Source organism: Pteropus medius, unplaced genomic scaffold (assembly GCF_902729225.1).
Source record: "Pteropus medius unplaced genomic scaffold, Ma_sr-lr_union100, whole genome shotgun sequence".
Taxonomy (NCBI): domain Eukaryota; kingdom Metazoa; phylum Chordata; class Mammalia; order Chiroptera; family Pteropodidae; genus Pteropus; species Pteropus medius.
Window position 1 is genome coordinate 18,964,526 of NW_024349803.1, and position 16,904 is coordinate 18,981,429.

The window sequence follows — 16,904 nt, forward strand, 5'->3', positions numbered from 1 at the left end:
CTCCAGACTCCTGCCAGGTCCCCCAATAGGAGGCGCTGTGTGTGCAGGCAGCCGGGGCAGCGGGCCTGGACAGGATGTGGCGGATAGGTAAGTCATGACTGAGGCTGGTTCCTCCCCCGTCAGAGTTGGGCTACTTTAGCAGGGGGAAGGGGCAGGGTCTGAGGATTAAATGAGGTAACTTGGGTCCACCCTCTGGTGCAGGACCCCACTCAGCACCCATCACTGGAAACAGTGGCAACCTGGGTTCATCGGCGATGGGTCCGCCTCGAATCCTGACCTATGACCCTTGCCACATCCTCCGGGGAACCAGATGTTTCCTCTGTTTTCACCACCACCCCCTGTCCTAACCCCTCCCCAAACCCAAGAAAGCAGATAGCCTGCTGAGTTCTGGGAAGCACAGCAGACTGAACAGGTACCCAGGACACAGGGCCCAGATCCAGGCTGGGAAATGAGGCTTAACACTGTTAGGCCGACCTGCAGAGAAAATGATTGACATCTGACATTTTTTAATGTAGTAACATGTGGATGGAACACATTATCCTTTTTTAATATTACTCTGTTATTTTTCACCAGGTTTCTGTAGATGACAAACTTCTGATGTTTAAAAATGAGGTTCAAATCACAAATGATCTGTCTGACTCCCTCAGGGGTGAGTGACAATAGGCCCCAGGCTAGAGGAACAGGTACCACATCTGTGAGGCTGCCTCACCACAAAACTCCACGGTTTGAGAGACGGTTAGTGGGTTGCAGCACGTTCCCCTGTACAGGCCGAAGGCCACACACACTTTGAGCAGAAGGGCATTCTTCCCAGGCAGGTCCCAGACATTTGAATTTAGCTGGATTTGCTATACCAGATTGTTTGTCATCTGTCTTCCTAGACTGGAAGCTCCAGAGGCCTGTCCATCACCGCGGCCTACCACACGGCACATGACAGCACCTGGACCAATGGTGAATGGATGAATGAACCACCGAGGGGGAGGTGGGATTACAGGCCAATTCCTCCCTACAGACAAGGTGCTCCCCCCATCCCCACATTGTTAGCCTCCCAACAGCGCCTGAGCATCGGGTACCGCCCGGCGTGCCTCATGGATGCAGGGGCTGAGGCTCGGACACCTAACTCAGGTCTGTGTGTGTCAGACCCCACACTTTCCGACAGTCTGGGAACACGGACGGCCAAGGCCCGGTGCCCTGCTGCCACACGCACAGCTCTTTCCACCACACGCGCCTGCTTGTTCGCCTGTGGTTATCTGTTCCAACCTCCCCTCTGACAATTCCCTTCTCTTCCTGCAGAATGAGGGCAAAAATCCCAACCGTGCCCACTTCTTAGAGGTGTGGTAGGGATCCAACTGAACTAGAAGACTTCTCAGTATAAGGAAAGCTCTGGGAGGGTTGGACCCGATTGTCATTCATCTCTCTTCTACTGTATTTAGAACAGTAGATAACAGTACACCACACAATACTTTAGTCAATTAAAATTATCAGCATTATTTAATAAATCACCATAAAAATCTAGTAAGGTCAGCACTGTTCTCCTTTCACGGATGAAAAACAATGGAGGAGCAGTTAACATAACCCCCGCAGACTCACACGGCTCAGGGCTGTCAGGACCCGAAGGGCAGGGTGGCCTCAGGCCTAGCCTATTCTCTCTCCCCTGCCCTCTGCTCTGGCCCTACTCCAGCCCCCTTCTCAAACACACAGGTCATCTCGCTGGTGTCGAATGGCGCCTCGGCATCACATCACAGGGCTGACATCTCTTCCTGGCGACATTTCAAAGGGACAGGCCCAGCTACCAGGAGGCCCAGATACAGTCATTTCTGGGCGAGGAACTCCCATCCCAGGAAAGCATCACAAGGAGATAGAAGAGCGATGCATGTGGATGGAGGTGTTTATAGACGCGTCTCTCATCCTCGTGAGAACGGGAACTATGAGGTGAGTGTGACCACCAAGCACCGTTAGGCAGGTGGCCGCTCTGCAACAGGCCAGAGTGGCCACTATAATAGCAGCCTGACCAGAGGAGCCATGAAAGGGACACACAGGACAGTGAGGGGTGCTGAAGCCACATCATAACCATGAGCACGGCTATAGTAATGTTATTCTTTCAACCACCGAAGACCTCGTGGGCTCAAACGACACAACTGTGGGGAGTATTTTTTCCACTTCCTTTAATTCTGCACTCGAAATGATTAAAACACAAAAGTGACTAGAGGAACCCAGCTGCCTGCAGCTCCCCGTCTTGACTGCACTCACACCCCAAACAGACTCTCCGGACCTTCTTCGTCTGGTTCAACGAGAAAGGAGGAAACCATGGGTGGCCCTCAAGCTCGACGTCTCATGACCTTTATTAAGCGTAAAAAAGAAAAAAAAAGGGGGGGGGGAGGGCGGGGAGAGCAGACAGGCCCACGCACCCCAGGGCCCTCTGCAGCCCCAACTGTCCCAGCGGCCAAGCCAACAGCCACGCCGCAGGCGGAGCACCCTCCAATCAGGCCAAACAGCTCCCTGATTCGGGGGTGAAATTTCCCGTTAAGAAATTAACCGATGGTGAACAAGGAGGCTACCTCCCCAACCTCTCGCCCGGCCTTACCATTTCCCTTTTTTTTGGAGGGGGAAAACGCCTCTTCAGCCACAAAGCAGAACTCACACCCACCAGGACTTCCTCACCATGTAAAGTGAGAGCAAGAGAGAGTGTGTCACCAAGTGAATGTCCAGGTGTGAGACAGTGTCATGGGGCACTGGGGGCTGGCCTGGAAACCCCTGCCCATCACCTCACAGTGGACAGCCAGAGCCATCGAGCAGAGGATTCCGGCTGGTCAGTTTTAGGGAAATGGAATAGTTACCCAGAATCTCTGGTCCCGAGGACACAGAGCTGGTGTCTGACCTCCAAACCCGTCAGGCTGGAAAGCCAAGAGCCTTCCCCTTGCACGTGAACCCTGGCTGCTGGATGGGGTTCGGAGGCTCAGCCCCAGAGGGAGGAGGAAGCCTCCCTGCTGTGTGTTCACCATCCTTGGGTCTGATGGGAAAAGCAAGCAAGGACCTGAATACGCAAGTGAGTGGCTCCTGAGAGTGACACCCTTCCACCTCCCACACACACTGCAGGCACATGTGCATGTCTGAACAAATGCTGGGTCCCCTCCTCCAAACAGTTCCCCGAGAGCCGCCAAGAGGCCCACATCAGGGCTCCCGTTATCCACACCACACCATTGGTTTATTCAAAGCCTGTCAACTAAAACGTGCAGCTCTTTTCCACATAGATGTCAAAGCATCCCTAGTGCATGTCAAAACAACAGATTCTGGACATGTGACTGTCTTAACAGACTTCGTACACAGTGAAGTTCATCTTGCTGATATGGCTGCAGCCCGCAGACTTTTAAATAAGCCCCTGGACTCTTCTCGAGTGGGCAAGGCTGCTTTTCCCTGAGAAAAATCTTGGCCCAGCCAACACCCAAATCCATGGGCCTGCCCAGCTGCCTCATTTCCTCATTCAAATATTTACAAAGCATCTCTGAGTCCTGCCATCTGGCACAGAAAAAGGTGACTAAGACATGATTGCTGCCCTCAGGGAGCTCAGGGGCAGGTGAAAGAGGAAGCAGACAGGTGAATGGATAGTCACCACACAGCCTGTCCAAAGTGAGTACCGTGACTTCCTGGGTGCTACAGGAATGTGGAGTGACTAACACTGAGGAGATGAAACCTGAGCTCACCTGGAGGGCGAGCAGGGTGTCCCTGCTGGGAAAAGGCAGCACTCCACGCACGCAGAGCAGCAGGGCTGGAGTGGCTGCAAGGAGCGGGGGCACTAGCCCGAGTCCTGTGCCAACCCTGGTGCACCGGAGCAGGGGGAAGGAGCAGCCGGCGGGGAGGGCCGGCTCCAGACTTAAGCCCATAAGCACCAAGAAGCCAGCAAAAGGGAGGACAGGTAGAGAGGTGGCCAACAATGGGATCCAAGTGCTATTTATTTACAAAGAGCATTCAGAAAGGGCCAGAAAAGACAAGGTCACTGGTTGAGGCCACTGGAAAATGAGCTGAATATGGGTCAAAGAGAGCCACCTTCTTACCTCAAGGACAGTAGCTGGCAGCTGTCTGAGTCTATCTGGAGGGACAGTTCCTTTTATCCAGCTGCACAGTGCCATGCAGTGCTCCCAAACCTCCCCACACTTCACTCTCTGGCCCCAGAACTACCCTGGCATCAGGTATTATCACCCCATTCAAATGACAAGGTTCAGAATAATGAAGGGAACGACCCATGGCTCACCACTCATAAAAGATGGCTCAGCATTTAAACTGAGGTTTTCTGATTGCATCATGTTCCTAAGCTCAATCGGCCCGAGGCTTGGGTGTGCTTTCCGCACAGGAGCCAGTCAAGCGTGACCATGCTCGTTCTTACCAAGCGAAAAAGTAAGAAAACTCCAGACTGTTAGAGCTGCAAAGGCTTCAGATATCACCCCACACAGGAGGAACTAGATCCAGCAGCCCAGGGAATGTACCAGAAACAGAACCTACCAAATCAGAATCTTCCAGGGTAAGACCTACAAACCGGAATATTCCAAAGGCCAGCCTACTCCTGGGTCACGATTCTACCATGTGGCCCAACTATGTGGAGCCTCTGGATTAGACCACGACCCTCCAGAGGCTGACCCAGGGGAGAAGGTGACCTGTATGAGGCCATGCCAAGCTGCCTGGGGGCTTCCTGTGGTCGGTCACCAGGGGGAGAAGAAACAGAGCAATCGCTCATGCAGCATGAACGTCCTGAGGGCCACAGAGAGCCAGGTAAAGCGTGCAGCACGAGAAGGTCAGGGCTCAGGCTAGACCACAGGTCTCTGGACTTCAGGCTGACTGGTCTGTGGAGGGGGTGACTGGAGCGTGAGTCCCAACCACACTAAGGGCTGCCGGGTGCCTACGCCCCTCCTGTACTTGGGAAGGCCTCCCACTGGGCCTTGGGGGAGGAAGAGTCAGCTGCTCACTCTAGAAACTCAAAGTGCCCCAAACTCGCTATCCCAGCCGCGGGGGTTGGGGGGGGAGCTGCAACGAGATCCATCCCAGGGCTGCAGCAGCAGCTGACTGAGCTGTAGTGTGTCTAGTGCTTGAAGGTGGTGTGGTTTCCTCACCAAGCCATTTTTCCTGTGAAATGTTGGACTGCTTTCTGGCTGCGTAATACAAGGCTGGCTCTCTTTTTTCAAACTGACCAACCAACCAGACGGAATAGACTTCTATTGCTCACAGCTGAGTACCCAGACCACACATGACCATTTGGAGCAATGACCTGGCAACATGTGCAGCCCCATAAGGCCTCAAAATTGTCAGGTTCCCCAGCTCATCCGATGCACAGGGAGACCCTGGGATATCAGCAGGACAAAGGTTCTGATGTCTACTTTGTAAATGCAGAAGCTGGGCTCAGGGCAACTGTTCTGTGGACTTGGTCTCAGCATCTCCCCAACCCAAGTCCATCAGAAAGGCCAATCGCTGATGCAAGAAGCCAAGGCATTCATTCGCCTGGCCTGGAGTCCATCCTCCCATCCCTCCAACCCAGCACGGAGCTGAATCTGAAATGTGCCAGGCTCCAACAAGGGCACCCAAGTTTGAAAAGTAAATTCTTTACAAGTCAATTCCCAGGCGAGCCAGAGGTTCGCAGAGTGACAAAGTGTGCTGCAGCTCCTAGGAGACTGGAAGCTATTTTAACCTCTGATCAGCTGCTTCTTGGAGTGTCACAGTCTGAGAAGTAGAGGTAAAACAGTTGTCTCCTCTCTGGCGTGATCTAAAGTGCTAAAATCCTAATTAAAACCAAATTTAAACTACAAGTCAGACCTGGCATGTTTATTTGTGGGCGAAGTATTGCTTAGGCAAGTTCTTTTAAACCTTACCTGCACATACTTCCCTTGGAAACTGAGTGTTTCTAACAACGTGCTGGGCTGAAAGGCTGTGAAGGCAGAACCACACACGGGGGGCAATCTGACAGAGTGCTGTGGGGCCCTGTGCGAGCTCCTCGGCTTCTCAGCTCACTGCTGACGACTGCAGAGGGGCGCTAATCGAGGGAGCCTACGTGATGGGCCGAGTTAGTCTTCCGTGGGCGCCAACCAGAGTGGGGCCTGATGCTCCCCGTGTCCTCAGTGTGAGGCCCACAAAATTCGAGCGCCCAAGTGTGCCCGCCACGCCAATGCCGCCGCGACAAAAGGGTCTCGCCACACCCCCACGTGCGTGGTTCTTCTCCTCCCTCGGTTCACCAGGAGTGGCCACCAGCGTCATCAGGAGGAAGACCCAGCTCATGCCCTTGAGCAGACCACGGTTCAGAAGGGCAGACCCTCATCTGCAGAGACCACGAGGCCGCGTCAGAAAAGGCTGGCCTCAGAGGTTGCGGCCCGGAGGTGGCCTGGGCATCCAAGGACCACCTTCCCAAGTGCAGACCTCCGCCTGCCTGCTCTGCTCCTGCCCCTCCCCCCGCCTCATCCCTCCTCCAAGTGTTTCCTCAGTACTTCTGCTGGGCCTGGCTCTGTCTTATGAGTTATGTAGCTTGGGGCACAGAGTCCAAACAGGGACAAGACCCATAAGCCAACAGGTGAGATAAATCAGAGAAAATGTATTCACACTGGGTTCAGAAGCTCCTTCTACACTGCCTACTGGGTGCAAGTGTCGCCCCACCCCAGCCTATCCCCTGTGCCCCTGCAGCCAGCCCTCCCTCCAGGACACTCCCAGCTCTCTGACACTGTATTAGAGCTGGTAGCACACAGGTCAGTCCCCCTGCTGGGGCCCAGCCTGCTTTGACCTCAGTCCCCAAAGCCCCTCACAGGGCTGGCGGACAGCAGGCCCTCAGAGTAAGAGAAAGAACAACAGGTGCACAGTAGGGGCCCAGTACCTTACTCCGTGCCCCTTGCAGCCAGCACTCATTCCCACTCCCCGAGGACCCCAATGTGCCGAGTCATGGACCCCCCGCACCTGGCTGCAAAGCTCTGCTCTCACCAGATGACTTCTCTCCCAGGTGTCAAACAAGTGATTTTTCTTTAGGATTCAAATTACCCTGCAAGAATTCTAGTGGTACCTGTCCTGAACACAATGTAGAGGGGGGAGGCGGGGCGCTGTCCTTGAAAGGACAAATGTTTTCTGCTCCAGCCACTGGCATTTTCTCTAGACTGAGCTGGGGATGAAAAGCCCTGGAGTGTGTCGTTTACTCTCCACAGGGCGCTGTTACCACAGCAACTGTATTTCCTCTGGAAATTCTTTCAAGACTATAAGCTGTTGCTTCCCTCCAAAACAAAGCCAGGGAGAAGCCAGGGCACCCAGGAGCTGGGATTAAGGGAAGGGCCCTGGAGGAAGGGGGGCCAGACGTGACCAGGCCACATGGAGCTCTGCACCAGCAGCAACGAAAGCGTCAGCGTCTTGCGTGTGTGTGTGTGTGTCATGTGTGTGTGTGTGTGTGTGTAAGTGTATGGTGGAGTACTTGTAGAGAGCTTTTTGGGAAGTGTAAATTGAATTAATACGTGTGCGTTAGGGGTGTAGAAGAATTAGGTGTGGTGTGGTCTGGGGTGCTGTCTGGAATGTGGGGAACAGGCTGGGAAGTGTGGGGGGTGTGAGGGGCAATGTGCCTATTTACTGGGGGTGGGCTGGGTCACGTGGGAGGAATTTGTGGGTGTGGGTTGTTGGGAGGTGTTCCTCAGTACCCCAAGATGAAGCCCGGGACACACTTCCCCCTGAAACACGACCATGAGTTGCGTTTCGATGCTGTGTTACAATTCTCAGGACTATGGATCATCCACATCCCAGTCCGGACATCTGCAGGGGTCAATTTTAAACATACAGTACCGTTTGAAACAGCTGACCTAGAAGCAATTGTTGGAGGCAAGTCATGTTTCTAGTCAGAACACCCTGGCCAGCCCGGAAGGAGCCTGACGGCAGGTCCCGGCGGCCTCAGGGGCCTGGCTCGGCGGGGCCTGGCTCGGCGGGGCCTGCCCTCCCTGCGCGTCCACGGTTCAGTCCTCCTCTGGCGCACCAAGCCTCAGCGGCTAAGGACGTAGCAGCCCGGTCCACGCCACTGCCACGGGGCAGCAGCGAAGTCGGAGAGCTTCATTAAAACAGCTGTCCCTGTTACCACACTGCCTGTTACCGAGGGGCTGGCGTTAACTGGGACTTAGTCACATTTAAAAAAATAAATACAAGTAACAACTACTACTAATATAACAACTACAATTATTACCAAGATGTTGTGGGAAGTTAGCAGCATTATCAACAACAGTACATACCAACCATTCGCAAGGAAACAGGCTTCTTTCTAAACAACAAACGCCAAATAGTAAATAGCACTGAGTCAACGATACCCGTATGGGAGAAAAACATCTTGACCTTATACCATGCAAAAAATAATAAATTCCAGATGGATTGGAGATCTACGGATAAAAAGTAAAGCGATAAAATTTCTAGAATATAACGTAAGAGAAAATCATGATGACCTACGAGTATGCAACTATTTTCTTGAACAGGGCCACAGAAGGTATTAGGGAAAAAAATGATTAATTGAACCACATTAAAATTAAAAACTTCTGTTCATCAAAGAATTCAATTAAAAACATGAAGACTCAAGGCCCAGAGTGGGGGAAGAGATAGTCACAACACATATCCAGAACAAAGAAAGGACCCATCCAGGATTCCCATAAAGAACTCCTAGAAATCACTGAGAAAAGGTGTCAGGCGACCAGCAAAAAGGGAGGGACAAAGGCTTGAATAGGTTCTTTACATGCACGTATGAAAAGACACTCAACTCCTTCCTTAGGAGAGAAATGCAAATTTAAACCACAAAGGAGTGCCACTGCACCTTCACCAGCCTGGCTAACAGGAACATCGCAAACCATGCCGAAGGTTGGCGAGGACTTTCACACACTGCCGGCGGGAGCGTAGGATGATACAGCCATTTGGGAAAACCATTTGGCAGTATTTATCCTGTGATCTAGCAATTCTGCTCAAAGGCATAGACCCAGCAAGTATATGTACATATGTTCACCAAGATATGTACAAGATTGGGAATAGCAACACAATCCATGATAGCTCCAGCCTGAAAACCTTAAGTGACAAGGATAAAATGTGGGCTAGTGAAACGGCGGAATACTGGACGGCGGTCAGAATGAACTAATGCCACACCCGGCAGCGCACGAACCTAACGATGAATGAAAGGAAGCCGGACGCAAGAGTATGTAGTGTATGATTTACAAAAGGGTCAGAAGTAAGAAAAGCCAGCTTATGGCGTTAGAAGTCTCAAGTGATGACTTGTAGTGCAAGCACCTGGGTGGGAGCAAGAAGGGGATTCTGGAACGTTGCCATGTTTCACGTTCTGAATGACTGATCACATGGGTGTATTCATTTAGTGAGAATTACTGAGCTGATCTGTGTACTTTTCTCTATGTATAGCATACTTCAATTAAAAGGGGTTTTTTTTTTTCTATTAATGCTACTCTAGAGTTGTTAAAACAGAAAGACTGGAGCCCATTTAGAAACCAAAAATAAATCTAGGGAGAGGACTAACTCTGTCTAGAGGGCTATAAGAAATAAGTCCTCCAAAGACAGGGATGTCTTGGGGCCCCCAAGAATAACCAGAAAAGAGCCACTTGGACACCAAGAGGGAAGTGCACACCCTCACACCCTCCCGGCTCCAGGAGACAGGCGAACACAGCTGAGGGATCGCCATCAAGGTCACACAAAGTCTTTTGTTGCAAAAGCTAGTGGAAAAATAAAAAATCAGCTTGACTTTCAAAGTTCCATTGCTTTCCAATTCTCTGTCCCCCATCAGTAAGGCTTTGTGAATACTTGGTTACATTCAGGAATGCCACAGAAGTCACCAGAAGGAAAACTGAGGCCCAAACAACTGTGTCAGTGGCAGAGCAAGAAAGAAGAACTTTGTTTCATGGCGTCCGGGCCAGAGCTCCTTCTGCTACATGAGGCTGCTGCAGCGCCATAGGTGAGCTACATAGTGAAGGATCCAGAACAGCCGTTCGTCTACCTTGGGAAGCCGTGACCTCCAAGGAAAACTTAGAGGACTCACACTCTATCTCAGGCCAGTAGCTGCTCCCAGGTTATCAGCCCAAGCCGCCAGTCAGTCTCATTCTCTTCCCTGCAGCCCACTGCAGTCCCTCCCTGCACAGCTCCAAGGGGACCCAGCACCAATGCCATCCCACGGGCAGAGCACCACAAAACTCAACCGCTCAGCCGGAGGTGGTGGGCTCCCAGGTACCCATCTCCAGGGGGGTGACCAGGGCCAGAGGACCCAGGGAGTAGACCCTGTGTGACTCTTTACAGTCCCTTATCCTCTCTGGGTCTCGACTGTCACATCTGTAAAATAAGAGAGTCCTCAGTAGGGGTAAAACAAGAGTATAGCAGAGAGAACAAATATGCCTATCACACTGCTTGTTTCTCAACTCCCTCTGCACACACCACCTCACTTCATCTTTATCCTGGGAGGCAGGTTACTGTGGACACCTCTGGCCGACATGAGGGACTTATCTAACTACTGGTCCCAGAGTTAGCAGAGTGGCAGAGCAAGGTGGCAAAAACAATCTGTCCAGGCAACCACTGGTGCAGGGAACGTTGAGAGAAGCCACCAGCCTGACTCAGAGGCAGCATTTGGCACATGTGGGAGCAGCTCACAGGGCGTGCACACCTGCAGGAATGGGGCAGGGGCAGAAAGGCTGCCGGCTCCACTGGGCCAGCCCAGGGAGTAAAGCCACAAGGACATTGCCTCAGCCTAGTGCTACTTCTCACAGTTGGGGTCCGGTGAGTCCTTAAAGCAGTGAAAAGGAGGCCCAATTCACAGTGAGGGTGTGGCTGCCATGCTGCACCCTAATCCGGCCAGCCTGGACGCCTCTGTCACCTTCCCCTCTGTCAACACATGAAATGTCCAAACCTATAGAGAATTTGTATAAGAGTTTATTTAAACCAAAACTGGTGACAATTGCCAGCAAGCAAGATCTCAAATGCTCCAGAGTGATAGTGTGCAGTTTCTTTTATGCATCTGAGATTAAGGAGGGAACATAGGGAATATTACCAGAAGGTGGGAGAAAGCAGGGCAGGGGACAGATGACAGGATAGTTAACAAGATTATGTGCTCTCCTGAGGGTGTTTAAATTTATTTCAAAGGTATGTTAACCTGGATGCACAGAAACAACAGACAGGGCTTGCTTAAGGCAAAGATAAGCCTTTTATTAAAAAGTTATAGGGCTGGGGCGTGACTACCCATCACGACCTGCCCAGTTGGGAATTTATAATCATCATCCTGTGAAGTTACTTTCTGTAGAACCCCCTTTTCATCCACATATCCCCCATACACTTCCCTAAAACAGCTAGACCAGGATCCCCTACCGCCTTGTCCTGCCTAAACCCATTCCAGTGCTCACCTGGCTTTTCTCAGCCCCATCCCCTCCAAGTTTCCTCCGCAATGCCTCCTAACGCCCACAGGGTAAACCTCCGGGCACAGAGTGTCTCCCAGTTCTCTGCTGTCTGAACTCTGTACCCCGGGACCTCATCAAGCCCAAGGCTTCAGATCTCTCCCTCACAAGCACCCGCCCAAGTCCAGGTGCCTGCCTGACAGCCTCTCCCCACTCAGACGTGTAACGGTCACCTCAGGCCAGACTCCGGGTTTCCCCTTCTAGACCATTCTGCCCTGTGCTTCTGTCTGGAACGGACAGAGCCGCCCACCCTGCTCGCTCACTCGCACATTAGGACGGCCAGTAACCCTGTCTGGTGCCACTGCCTCATGCCTGGTCTAATGCCTCCCACCTCATACACAGTCAGGGCAGGGTACCCATGCCAAGGCCTCCAGTGGCTCCCCATACCCCCCATCGAGTGAGGTGAGCCTCAGTGACCCCTGCCTTCCAGGCCCTCTCTCCTCTCAACCCAACTCTACCCTCCAACCCTTCACTCTAACCCCACCGTGCAGAGATTCTTTCTGCCCCTCAAACAAGCCAAGCTGGTCCTCCACTCAGCTAGGAATGCTCTTTCCCTAGAAATGGCATTCCCTCCACCCCCACCCAACTCCCTTACCCCTCCCTCCCCCACCCCCTACCTTCGGCTCAGGCTCAGAGAAGTCTGCCCATCCTCGGGCGCCTCCCCCAACGCGCACGCTCACACACACACTCTCCTGCCCTAGCCATCACAGGCTTCTGCATTCCTTCTCTGTTTACACGCATACTGTCCACCTACCCCTCCCATGGGAGCCCCCAAGAGGTGGGGAGGCTGTCTGGTTCGAGTGGCTGCTGTTCAATAAATACCTGCCTGGTGGCTGGCTGCAGAGTTCCTGCAATGAGGACAGGCAGCTCCAGCTCCAGGGAAAGGAGGTACTCTACTGCCAGGGAGAGAAAGTCTAGGGAGTGACCAGAGACTTCCAGAAAAATGAATCATCTGGGGAAATTTAAAAATGCGTGGATTTCCAGGATCTATACCAAGACCTACACCCAAGACAGGAGATTTGGAGTGGGGCCAGAGATTGCAAATTATTTCTCTAGGTGATCCAGACACACAGGTGCATCTGAGAACCTAACTGATCCAACATCTTCCTTACACGCATGAGCCAAAGCCCTCAGGGATGACTCAAGGCAAAGTTCCAACACTGGCTCATCAACAGGTATCTGTACCGGGAGCCCCAGACTTCTACCCATAAGGTTCTCCCTCTCACTGGCTCCAAGATCTCAGGGTCAGTCCTTAGGGAAAATGGGGACTCCATACCCCATTTTGGCTGTGACTCTGCAAATCCAATTTCTCATTAATCAAACACTTTACACTAAAAGAAAATTCCACCTTCAAAGAAGCAGGGCTAAGCGGAATAAAGCCAGGGGACCGGGATGGCCTCCTTGCTTCCAATGGAAGCAGGGCCAGCTCCACCCACTGTCACCCAGCAGAGAGGGTGGGAGAACCACCCAGACCTCCCTGAGAGGGCAGGTGAGAAAGGACAGACATCCACATTTAGAAAAGGCCTGCGTGCCAGAACTCGAGCTAGACACTTCACACACACCTTTCTCTGTTCTCCCAGGTACTGATGAGGTCAGGAGCCGTGTCTTGATTTTACAGACGAGGAGAAGGAGGATCAAAGTTTTTAAGAGCTGCTCCGGGTCCCATAGATGTGGTGAACAGATCTGTCTGGCTCCAAGGCCCAGGCTCTCCACTTTGCCACGTGGTACCCACCAGGCAGCCTGAAGGAAATTTCTGCGTGTGGCAGGAAGGAGACCCCTTCCTGGGGGCTGCTGGTTCCCAATCACCTAGGGTGAGGGGTACAGAGGGAAACAGGGCCAGGGATCAAGGGGCCATCTAGGGTCAGCAACATCCCAAAGCATCGCCATGAAAGGTCCCTTCAACCCCAGGTTTCCTGGTCTATACAGTGGGATAAACCAACGCCTATCTAAAGGGGGCTATTTGGGGGATTGAACATGTTGTGAAATCTCATCATAAACTGCCACGTAAATGTATGACTGCCAACCTGCAAAAGGCCCTCAACACAGGACCTCCTCAGCTGAGTTTCCAACCAGGCTGTTGGACATGGGGATGTGGCCACGCGGAGTCAGGGACAAAGGCGACTTCCTGAGGGATGAGCAGGACATGGAGAAGTCTGACTCCTCACCCAGCACACCAGGCCCTTCTCCACTGACCGGCCCTCTCCACCTCCCCCAATACTTGTTGGCCCCTCCCTCCAGCTCCCTCTTCCACCCTCACCCCACATTGGCCAGGGACCCTTCCCCATGTGCCCAAGAAAGAAAACATCAAAGTGCTCCCCTCTCCCTCGGCACTGCTCCCTCCCGACTCTGCTTGGATCTTGAGTATGTAGATCACAAGTATATCGCTCTGAACTGTCAACACTTAATTCCACAAAGAAGGCCAGGACTGAGCATCTGCTGGAGACACCAGTCATGAAGACTGACCATTTCAAAGACCTCTGCCCCAACTCTAGGCTCCCCAAGGCTGATCTGAGGGTTATCTGTGTTTCCACCTACCCTCTCCCTCTTAGGTCGCAATAAATGGGCGTTTAGGTAGAGACGTGGTTCTTATAAGTCAGGCTAGAGCGAGCAAGTCCTCCAGAGATGCACCATGCAATAAGGCAGCCATAAGTCAAGCGTGGCTGTTAAAATGTAAATTAATTTAAGTGGAATAAAATTAATAAAATGGCATGCTAGCCACATTTTAAGGGCTCAAGAGCTACATGTGGCTGTGGCTATGGTACTGTCCAGCGCAGAGAATAGAGAGAACGCTGTCACCATCACATGAAGTTCTACTGAACAGCGCTGCTCTGGTCTCCAGAGCCAGGTGAAATACAGGAACTGCTGCTGAATCTGCAAGCTGACAGCCGACCTTGGCCTTGAGGTCACATCCAACCCCAGAGGGGCTGGCCTGCTGGCCAACCAGTCTACCTCTGTCTCAGGACAGAGACAGCCCAATCCAGGCCAAATGCTCAGGAAATTCAACAGCCAAGGACAAGTGTTTGTGCCACGTTCATTACCTTTCAGTGTCTCCATATGCCTGCTAGGAGGAAGCCAAAGCAGGATGATGTGGCCTCACACTGCCTGCTGCTCAGCACCACAGAGAGATGCCACAGCGCTTCACCTATACAGCCTTGAACTGCTCACCTCCTCACCCAGCTTGGGACTTCTGGATGAATACCAAGAAATCGAGTTCAAATACAATACACAAAAGTGTGCCCGGGCTGGCTACCCTCCCAGCCGGAAGCCCTGGCTCCTGCAGAACTTGGCCACCAAAGGACCCTCAGCAGCACTTTCAGATCTCACTCCTGCCCCAATAACTGCCAAATGCTTGCTGTCAAACCTTCTGGAGCATCCTCCACTGTCCCTCTTTTTTACCCCTAACATTCCCGCCTTTGAACTGCTCCCCGGGAACGCTCCTTGCCAGCTACTTCAATACACCCTTCCCAGTCCCACCCTCCATGGCCCAGCTCAGGTTCCACTCTGCCTTCCCAGGAAGGATCCTCAGACCCAGCCGGGCTTTCCCAGGAAATGAACCCCAACAGCTCAATCTAGTATAGTATGTAGTCCCTCCACCTGTCAGCCTGGGCTGGCTGACCCACAGGATGCTGCTTTGGGCAGTGCTGCATACGTAGAGAGCCCACCGCCCCAGAGGGGTCTTCCATGGGCTAGAATCCAAGACAGTCACTTATGTTCTATGACTTTGGGCACCCCAGAACCTCTGACCCTCTTTCTTTGACTCCCGGCCCCCCAATCAATCCTGTGAGCTAACAAGGAAGCACTTTTTGAAAGTGCTAAGCTGGTCTACGGCCATGTCACCCTGAACGTGCCCAATCTCGTCTGATCTCAGAAGCTAAGCAAGGTCGGGCCTGCTTAGTACTTGGATGGGAGACCACCTAGGAAAACCAGGTGCTGTAGGCGCAAAAAAAACAAAATGCTAAGCTGCACGACTATAACCAAGTTTTTTTTTTCCACTAAATATATGAAAGCCTTATGACCCTAATCTTGTCTCCATCTGTTACAATCTCAAGACTCATGCCTCCATAATATCACTAAGTTATGAGTTTATATTCTGGTAGAAGGGAGAGGAGGAAGATAACACCATGAGGGAACTCAATCTCCTGCTGGAATTCCTGCCCTGCCTCCAGTACAACCATGAGCACAGCAGGTTATCCATGAGGGACCCGCCACTGAGTGCTAGGACACCAGCAAGGAGCCATTCCCATGGAGCAAACAGGTGCTCTCCGTCAGCAGGGGCAGGCTGAGAAAGCACTCAACCCTGCGTCAGTCATACAGGGGCCTCATCCTCACACCAGAGGACTGAACCGAAAATGGGAGCCACTTCCGCCAGGAGGAAGGAGACTCCCTGCTTCCAATATGCCAACAGCAGGCAGGCCACACTTCCTCCCCAGCTCACCACTCACAGGTCCCACGAGAAACATCAGTGGGCTGGAAATTAACTTGAACTTTAGACCTTTGACTGTCTTTCTTCCAGGCACCACCCTAATAGAAACATTACAAGAGTCATAAAGATTAAATATGACATAAATAAAACCACATTACATGCAGAAAAGAAAAAACATATTTTGGACTTCATCAAAATTTAAAAACTTTTGTGTATCAAAGAACACTATCAAAAGAGTGAAAAAACAACCCACAGGATGGAGGAAAATATTTGCATATCCCATACCTGATAACAGATTAATATCCAGAATATATAAAGAACTCAAGTACAATTCAACAACAGAAAGACAAACAATCTAATTAAAAAATGGGCAAAGGACAGGAATAGATATTTCTCCAAAGACCATACATACACAGAATGGTAAATAAGCACGTGAAAAGATGCTCAGTAGCACTAATCACCAGGGAAATGCAAATCAAAACTACAATGAGGTACCACTTCACAACCAGGAGGATGGCTATAAATTTTTTTTTAAGGCAAATAAATGATGGCAAGGATGCAGAGATACTAGAACCCTCATGCACTGATGGTGGTAGTGGGAAATGGTACAGGCACTGTGGTGAACAGTTTGGCAGTTCCTCAAAAAGTCAAACATAGAATATGACCCAGAAATGCCAGTTCTTAGATATATATCCAAAGGAATGACAAACAGGGACTCAGATACTTATACACCAATACGCCAATGGCAACATTAGTCATAATAGCCAAAAGGTGTCCATCAACAGATGAATGGATAAAACGAAATGCGGTATACACATACAATGGACTATTACGCAGCTTTAAAAAGGAATAAAAGTCTATTATATGCTAGAATACGAACACTGAAAACTTATGCTTATGCTAAGTGAAATAAGCCAAACACAAAAGGACAAATATTCTAAGAGTCCACATATATGAGGTGCAAAGTCATAGAAACAGAAAGCATCAAAGTCAAAGAGACAGAAAGTGGATTAGAGGTTTCAAGAGGTTGGGGTAAGAGAGGAATGGGGAGTGATTGCTTAATGGGTACA

At 51.4% G+C, this 16,904-nt stretch overlaps 1 protein-coding gene and 1 pseudogene across 1 annotated transcript in view; one reads left to right on the forward strand and one right to left on the reverse strand.

Annotated features, from left to right (window-relative positions):
- The window catches only part of CCDC12 (coiled-coil domain containing 12), a 47,284-nt gene that overhangs the window by 24,675 nt on the left and 5,705 nt on the right, over nt 1-16,904 (reverse strand). The gene's annotated exons all lie outside the window — the stretch shown is intronic.
- On the forward strand, nt 15,232-15,350 carry LOC120582506 (uncharacterized; annotated as a pseudogene).